At 36.2% G+C, this 9,029-nt stretch overlaps 2 non-coding genes across 2 annotated transcripts; one reads left to right on the forward strand and one right to left on the reverse strand.

Annotated features, from left to right (window-relative positions):
- Positions 1-1,494: 1,494 nt before the first annotated feature.
- On the reverse strand, positions 1,495-1,568 carry trnat-ugu. The gene has a single exon. It is a non-coding gene; the product is annotated as a tRNA-Thr (tRNA).
- Positions 1,569-3,182: 1,614 nt separating this feature from the next.
- trnal-caa lies at positions 3,183-3,264 on the forward strand. Its single transcript has one exon. It is a non-coding gene; the product is annotated as a tRNA-Leu (tRNA).
- The last annotated feature ends 5,765 nt before the right edge of the window (positions 3,265-9,029 follow it).

Genomic DNA, 9,029 nt, shown 5'->3' on the forward strand with positions numbered 1-9,029 from the left:
AAGTGAAGAAATTCAATGAAGCGCGGGTAAACGGCGGAGTAACTATGACTCTCTTAAGGTAGCTACATTTGTAATGAAATCTGCAAATTCTATCAGAAAATCAGAGTAGGGCCCTGAGGGTCTATAAATAATAATTAGTGGAATTAACTGACTTGACCTGCTTTCGGACACTGAATATTTTATGTTGGTGTAAAGAACTTCAAATGTTTACATTTTGTTTAGTCTTTTGTGTGACGTTTAGATTATTATTATAAATAGCTACTCCACCTCCTCTGCCATTTAGACGGGTTGGTGTATGTAACTATACCCAGCAGGACTCGCCTCATTTAATGCTACATATTCATTCGATTTAATCCATGTTTCTGTCAAACACATTATATTAAACTCCTGGTCGGTAATAATTTTGTTTCCTATCTTTAGATCAGAGGTGCTGGCTGTGCGTTCAGTCCTATTTAATTTAATGTTAAACAGGTTACTAAAACAGACTTTCTGATAATTCCTATATTTTGGTTTTGCTCGGGGGACAGACACAGTCTCAATTTGGTGGATCCTGAGTGACGACTCTGTGCAGCTAGCAGACGGTCGGTTTAGCCTGTCTGTCTGCTCCCTGGCCTTGGCTCTAGACAGTCACTTGTTAACTAGTGCTGTTCTGAGACTATGACCTATACTACAAGAAATGAGAGCAGCACCTTCCCGGGTGGGATGGATACCGTCCCGCCCTAACAGGCCAGCCTTGCCCTCAAAAATGCTCCAATTATTAATGAAACATTACATACCCATGTAATCAACACCTCAGAATCCACAATTGCCTGGCAGTTGAATCAACACAAGCAGTCTATAAATGGTTATGCCAATGAGACAAAACAGTTGTGCCCATGTTCCTAATCTTTGCTAATCAGAAGATAAGTGTGGGCTTTGGATGTGTGAGCACAAAGTATGGAATGATTCTGTGTCAGGAATATGTGTTGGAACATCTGATTAGGGTACAGCAACGTTTTGTTCAAACGAGTAGAACCATGTGGAACAAGAGGAGATTTTTTTTGAAAACCACAACCGACAAAGCATTTCGGTTTAGTACGAGAAGACCACATGCAATGTGGCTCTTAAATCTACCTGGTGCACAATAAAAGTTACTAGAGAGACAAGTGGAAAAACACAACGACTCTGGTGGGACTCGAAACCACAACCTTTGAATAGCTCTACCGCTGAGTCTAGCAGTCCAATGCGCTATCCATTGAGCCCTACAGTGCACAGGGCTGTATTTTACTATCTCGTAACTGTTCATCTTAATGGCTGGCTCATAGTTTGCATAAAAGCACAGTTTTATCCATTGCTAAAAATACTATGATGCTTTTAAAAGGGTCAGAGCAAAGCCTGCAATTCACCATTCAGTGCCCCAGAGAAACCATCTTATCCACTTGCAATGTCAAATCTCAAGCCATGAAGAAAACACTGGAAGGCACTCAAGAAGAAGCAGCAAAGGACAACTGTAACAGGCACTGCTGGGATTTGAACCCAGGATCTCCTGTTTACAAGACAGGCACTTTAACCAACTAAGCCACAGCGCCACGATGCCACACAGTGACTACTCAGCCAGCTGTTGTAATTCTTTGCTCTTAGATTTAGAAAAAAAATATTGCATGGACATATGCATTCAAACTAACAGCTAATAAGGCAGAAGCATAGATTTGATTTTTGTCTTGATGCTAGTTCTACCATTAATTTGAGACTTGCTAAGGTCCTCAACATAACATTTGATCAAATACAAATATAGTTAAATATAGTTATAAGATACATATCGACAAACAATAGCCATGCCATAGCAGTGAAAACGTTCTATCTAATATCTGGTCATAGTTTTAACAAACCACCAAAATTCTGTTGAAATTAGCATGCAACACACAACTGTTGACAGCAAATGCTCTGAGGGTCCTACTCTTCCAGCAATAACAAAGCAGTGCTGCAACTAACAAACATTAGGCACCACTGTCCACAGTAGCAATTGATCTTGATTGTTTGCTCTTGGACCCATTCATGTTGTATTTGTATATGACCCATACATTAATTGTACATCTAATTGTGGTTCCTTTTGGACTAACTAAAAAACAAGAGCAAGGAATAAAAGGATTAGGCATCGAGAGAAGAGAATAAAATATTTAAATATGCGGATGACACAATGATATTAGTCAAAAATCTGGTGAAAAAAGCAATGCAAACGGTACAAAATTTCTGTAGGGGATCAGGAGCCAAAATAAAATTTTAATGATTTCTAAACTATGATACATTTTATACACATCATCTGTGCCATTGTGGGCAGAAAGAAGGCTAAAAAGTTTTTAGATTTTTATGGGAAGGAAGCCAGCAAGAATTGCATACAACACCTTAATAGGAGCAATAGAGAAGGAAGGATTGGGGTTAATAGATGTGGAACAAATGATAAATGAAAATGATAAAACAGTACATGGATGAATAAAGCAATGTGTCATGGAAAGCAAAATGGGGTTTTAAACAAGTGAAGCAACTTCAAACTTGGAGACAACATATTGTGGATGAAAACAAAGAATTACATAACAGAGGGGTTTCTAAACTTTTATAAAGAACTGTTGAGGGCCTGGGCAAATTTTTTGACTCATGTACATTTTATTTGCTTTCATGCTTAATTTAAGGATGAACATCTACTGTGGTGAATAAATTGTGATAAAAGTTGAACTTGAATAGCAGAAAAGGCATATAAGCAAACAAACAAACAAAAATAAATTGCCATTTGAATCAGCAATTCTGCCACGGTCATACCACTCTGAGACCGCTCGATCTCGTCTGATCTCGGAAGCTCGCTTGTGCGCTGTGTGTCTTGTAATGACAGCTAATCAGTGCAAGATCTTCCATTTCTTTCTCAGCCAATGGCGCCACTGGTTAGCGCTTTCAGTTGTTAACCAAAAGGCTGGTTTCAAACCCACCCAGGGATGTTTTGGCTTTTGTTAGACACCAAGCACTGAGTGGACTGAGTGACTGTTGCTGGCAGGGTGGTGCGTCTGGGACAGATACTTTGAGGGTTTCTTTTTTAGCCAATGTTTGTCAGAGACACTGTTCAATTCTAAATGCTTCTTTTAAGCTGAAACTATGACGAACTATAAAAGAATAATAAAGACATCTCTTCATTTCCATTTTCTCGCTTCAGCACTGCTGTGATGGCCGAGAGGTTAAGGCGTTGGACTCAAAATCCAATGGCGTTTCCCCACGCAGGTTCGAGTCCTGCTCACAGCGGTTCTGCTTTAAGTTAAAGTGTTGTATGAACCCTCTTATTGCTAAGTGTACAATGGAGTTGATGATTTCATCCAAATATAAACCGCACCCACTGAATGTTACAAAGATTTTCATTTTGAACATAAATAAGCCGCACCTGTCTATAAGCTGCAGGTGCCTACATTAAAACTAATGAACTTTACACAGGCTTTAACGAAAGACAGTGTCTGTTACACGGCTTGTATCTAAACAGTAGCCTACCAAGAAAGTCATTGTTCACTGTCTTCCTCCTTCCTTTCACAACAATTTCTCTCGGGAGTTTATCTTTTGGCATCATCGTGTGTTTAAAAATCACCATCGGTAAAGCTTTTCTCCCGATGCCGTGCAGCTCAGAACACAGGTGAACCTCATGCATATTTATGATTCAGTGAGAGCGCACCCGATTTGATATAAAGAATTTTATTGGTTCACCTGAACCCTTTCGGCAATTTCATTGGTCTAATGTTATGGGGCTCAGTTTTTTGGCTTGAAGCTTGTGAAACTGAGAAAAACCCAGGAAAAATCCATAAATTAGCCGTTTCATTGTTTAAGCCGCGGGGTTGAAAGCGTGGGAAAAAAGTAGCGGCTTATAGTCCGGAATATACGGTATTATATCATGATACTGCATCACTTCTCATGTTACTGTCTCCTAGATTTGTGGCCTTGTAGCGTTTATTGTGTGATTTAAATGTTGTTATCTGGCAATATGGGGAGTAATACAAACAGACACTCACACACCATAATGGTTAGATGCAGTCTGAATATCAACACTAGAAATACCATCTAGAAATTATTTCTAGATGGGATTTTCCAGAAAAACAGCAGTTAGAAATGCACACCTTTCGTTAATCACTATTTTGTGTCTTGTGTATATGTTTTACACTGTTTTGTGTTGTCTTGCACTGTCCTGTGTTGTCTTTAAGAGGGGGATTGGGACTGAAGACCTGCCACTGTATAAACTATTAGAGAGAACGAGTAACGCTGTGCAGATCTACTGTGTATTTTATTTATTTATGTACAAAATTATACAATGTTATGACTATAATCTATAAAAATATTTATAAAGAGATCACATTTTAGGTTTTATGTGATGATGGAGGAAGCTGATCTAAGGCACTTGGTGACGGCTGAGGAACGCGCTTGAATGTGATCTTGTTCTGCTTCAGGATCAGTTGCAAAACAAAGCCCAGGTGCTCGTAAGCTCTTAGTAAACGCTTCATGGAGAAAACATGAAAAGGAAAAGCATTTAAACACATGCAAAGATTATTAAATACAACATGCTCTAAAATTAAAACACCCCCAAATACACAGGACCAAAAACAGTGTTATTAAAAAAGGGGCTTCTCTGCATTTAATTGATGCTTTTTCTAAAACAACTCATATAAAGTGACAAGAAAATTCCTTTGGGGTTTTTGTCACTTACTTTACAAAAACATGCTGTATGTTACCACTGAAATGTTGCAGTAGTTCTATATTGTAAATTTGGACTTTTTAACTGAAGATCAAAGCATGGAGTAGAAGAAATTAATAACACTAATAATAATAATAATAAGAAGAAGAAGAAGAAGAAGAAGAAGAAGAAGAAGAAGAAGAAGAACTGCATTAGATATAGAAAAAGTTGAATTGTAACCCACAGTTCACATTGACAATTGTCAGTCTCACACTGCCCTCTAGTGGCACTGTCAGTGCTTGATTTTTGCTTAATTCTGTGTAAAAACTATTAATCAGCTGTTTGTTTTATAATATTTTTATGATCTCTCTCTCTTTCTCTCTCTCTCTCTCTCTCTCTCTCTCTCTCTCTCTCTCTCTCTCTCTCTCTCTCTCTCTCTTTTTTTTCTCTCAGACCAGAGTACAGATGTGTGATATTAAGGAGATGTGTGAGGATGTTATCAGTGTGTCTGGTTACAAACTACTGATGTTTTTGGGAGTGTGGATGAGAGAGCTGGTCTCATAGAAAATGATTATTAAGTTACTGAAAATAATTTGCATTGTTTAGTGGCTGTTTCTCTGATGTAGTGACTGGCAGAGTAATGAAAATACTCCACCATGTACAATAATTGAGTGACAGTAGGTGGCGCAATAATGACCTTGTTTATTCATGACATAAGAATTAATGATGTCAACATTAATAAAAAAAACACAAAGGTAAAGGAGAGAGATCTCAAAGTAAGCTACCTAGTAGCTGAACTCGTAGCCTAATCAAAAAAAGCCCCACACTGTGGCAGAGACATTAATGCTACCTGCCTGCAAAGCCGCTGATTTGTATTAAAACAGTTTATACATATTTCATAGAAGTATTGTATCGAAGATACTCGTCTTGAAAGTACTCTGTATCGGATTGAAAAGAAAATGATTGGTATCGCTCATCACTATCGACGACACCAGTTGAAATACTTGACTCTGTGTGCTGTGATGTGAAATCAGACACGGACTGCAGACTGCAGCTCACTGGAAGTATTTAATGTTTCTTCTAAAAACACACAACAAATCAGCAGCCCTGTGGTGATATTTCACTTATTGTGTGTGTGGTAGACTTATCACCATGTGCCCTCACATTCATAAAAATACAAACAAAAGTGTAAAATATTCACACAGATAGATAAAGAAACCTCACACAAAAACTTCAGTGAGAAAAATAAAAATTATTTCGGCTGCTCCCTTTAGGGGGCGCCACAGCGGATCATCCTCCTCCACACTACCCTGTCCTCTATTTCTGCTTCTTTCAACCTATAAATATATAAATAAATAATAAATAAATATAAAAGTAATTAATATAAAATTAAACCAGTTTATCATAAATTTAGGAAAAACCCACCACTCCAATGAGATTACAATACAGAAAGGGAAGAGGAGGAGTCAGGACAGGAAGTGACATCAGCTTCTATTATCAAGGCATTTAAGAGAAGCACCCATTTTGATCAGGCAACTACATTTATAAACACAGATATGAGTATAAACAAGACAAATCAACAGTTTAGTATGAATTGAAACAGGACATGTAAATTGAACAGGGTAAATTATACACCTGTTACATACATCTATAGGTTTAAAACGAGGAAAAGGTTTGTTACGGCACATGCGATGTGGGCGTGGCTAAATGACGCTGATGTGAAACGGAATCCAGAGATTCATCGTGTTTTATCTGTAAGTTTTACCGTCAAATCTTTCCATTCAACATGTTTCTATTATTTATACAGTAATATTCTTATAGGAAAGCTTTTTTAACAAGATTGAAGCCTTTTATGCTTTTGAAGACGTTCATGAAGTATTTCTTCCGTGATGCATTGCGAGATGCATAAATTAATCAGTTAAAATAAATATAAAATTGTAAAGAAGTAAACATGAAAAATTACAGTATTGTGTTCAAAATGACGCTTTAACACTACAATTTACAATATAATGTATATATTGTAATCAAATTAAGTGAGTGAACTTTTTCATCTACCATGATCATGTGAATTGTAAAGATCTCTTGGTATAAATACAGTGTATGAAATATTAGAGTTTGGTCTGGGTCGGGAATACACGCGCTCATGCCGAAATTCACCTGCTGTGTGTGTTACCAGTGGGTGAACTAAATAAATGGAAGATTGCGTGTGTGTTCCTGACTTGGGTCTTTTTACTATTTAACACTGACTTGCAGTAATAACTCTATTTTTGTGTTAAAATATATCATTTTTTAATATATAATTTAATGTTACAGCATATTTGTTTTATATTCTGTCTCTCTGTTAAAATAAATCTAATATAAAAATTCTAAACTGTTAATTTCTTTGTAAGGGGGTAAATTTACAAAATCTTTTATTTCTTTAACTGCATCAGGGACGAGCATCTTGTTGACAGCGGCTTTGCAGGCAGGTAGCATTAATGTCTCTGCCACAGTGTGGGGCTTTTTTTGATTAGGCTACGAGTTCAGCTACTAGGTAGCTCACTTTGAGATCTCTCTCATTCACCTTTGTGTTTGTCATGAATAAACAATGTCATTATTGCGCCACCTACTGTTACCCAATTACTGTACATGGTGGAGTATTTTCATTACTCTGACAGTCACTACATCAGAGAAACAGCCACTAAACAATGCAAATTATTTTCAGTAACTTAATAATTTTTTTTGGAGCAATATGAGACCAGCTCTCTCATCCACACTCCCAAATACATCAGTTGTTTGTAACCGTATCATACAAATAAATAGTTTAAAAATCATACATTGTGATTTCTGGATTTTTTATTTTAGATTATGTCTCTCACAGTGGACATGCACCTACGATGACAATTTCAGACCCCTCCATGATTTCTAAGTGGGAGAACTTGCAAAATAGCAGGGTGTTCAAATACTAATTTTCCTCACTGTATGTATATTTTGCAATGTTTCTTCTTATTTACATCTGTAAAAAATACCAAGACTAAAAGGTAAATAAAACCTGTTTTCCACACTCTTTATTGTTCTTTTACCAGGTCGTAAGTGTTCCACCTGCTGCAAGTGTTCCACCTGCTTTACTCCACTCCTACTGCTGTAGCGCCCTCTACCTCCACCCCACCATTATACAGCCTGCACTTACATTATCACTGCTCATTCATTATTTTCATATTTCAGTATTTACTCCACACGCAATTATCTCTGGAACGTCCCCAAAGCCTTTTATAGTCATATTGTCTTTTATTGAATAGAAGATCATTTGTGTTTTCTTTAAAAGGGAAATCAGATCTTTACATTTCCAGCACATGTGTGATTTTACATGATTTTACAAGTCACGGTTTGGTGAATCCTTCAGCAACAATTCAGCAGCCAAACCTAATGTAAATGTACCAATGCAGATTCCTGTCATTTAAAAAGATCTTCATATGTCATTATCATCATCATTATTATGCTTAAGTTCATTATATACAATATGTGTCTTTACAGCCTGGTAGTCAAAGTTCATCTCCTTCAGCCAGTCCTTCATCTGCATCCAGACCTGCTGTTTCTTCCAGTTCTGCTCCTTTAACCATTTCTTCCTGGTGTTTTGAGTCACTCAGAGACTTGATATTATTTTACCATTTATTTTGTGGATTTACTACTATTATAATCTATAGTTATTTATCATTAGGTTGTTGTTTCAGACCCAATTAGGATCATTTTTTAAATCTTTGTACTTGATTATATCTATTGTTAATTAACCTTTATTAATATATACATTGATTTGTAATATTGTAGCATTTTCAGTAATTAAAAATAAAATGTTTTATTGTTTATAGAACAGTGACTCGTGAATTATTCTGTGAACCTGCTGAACCCATTATCATCCTCATTATTATTATTATTATTATTATTATTATTATTATTATTATTAAGTAGAATATAAATATAAAAGATAAATACAGAACATGTCCCATATAATGAAAAAGAGACTTTTGTTAAAAAAGTGTTAAAGGTTAAATAAGTACATTAACAAAAGAAATAAACATGCATTTTATGCACTTTATTGGAATTTCAGTAAAAAAAATCAGTCAAATCACAAAGATATTAATGAACATGAGTGACAAGTGATGTATTTTTATTCACATCATCAGTATTTGTGTGCACTATTGAGGGATTCGAACCAGCGTCATTCACATCAGAGATTCTCTCTGGGAAGCACATAAGGCAGTTTGCTATAAAATATATACATCAATCTGCCAACAACCATAAGAAATGTGCAAGACATGTTTCCATTACCTTTTCTTTTTCTTCCATTTTACATTTTTCTTTCTCTTTTTCCTGTTTTTCC

This window comes from Silurus meridionalis, chromosome 3 (genome assembly GCF_014805685.1).
Source record: "Silurus meridionalis isolate SWU-2019-XX chromosome 3, ASM1480568v1, whole genome shotgun sequence".
Classification (NCBI taxonomy): Eukaryota; Metazoa; Chordata; class Actinopteri; order Siluriformes; family Siluridae; genus Silurus; species Silurus meridionalis.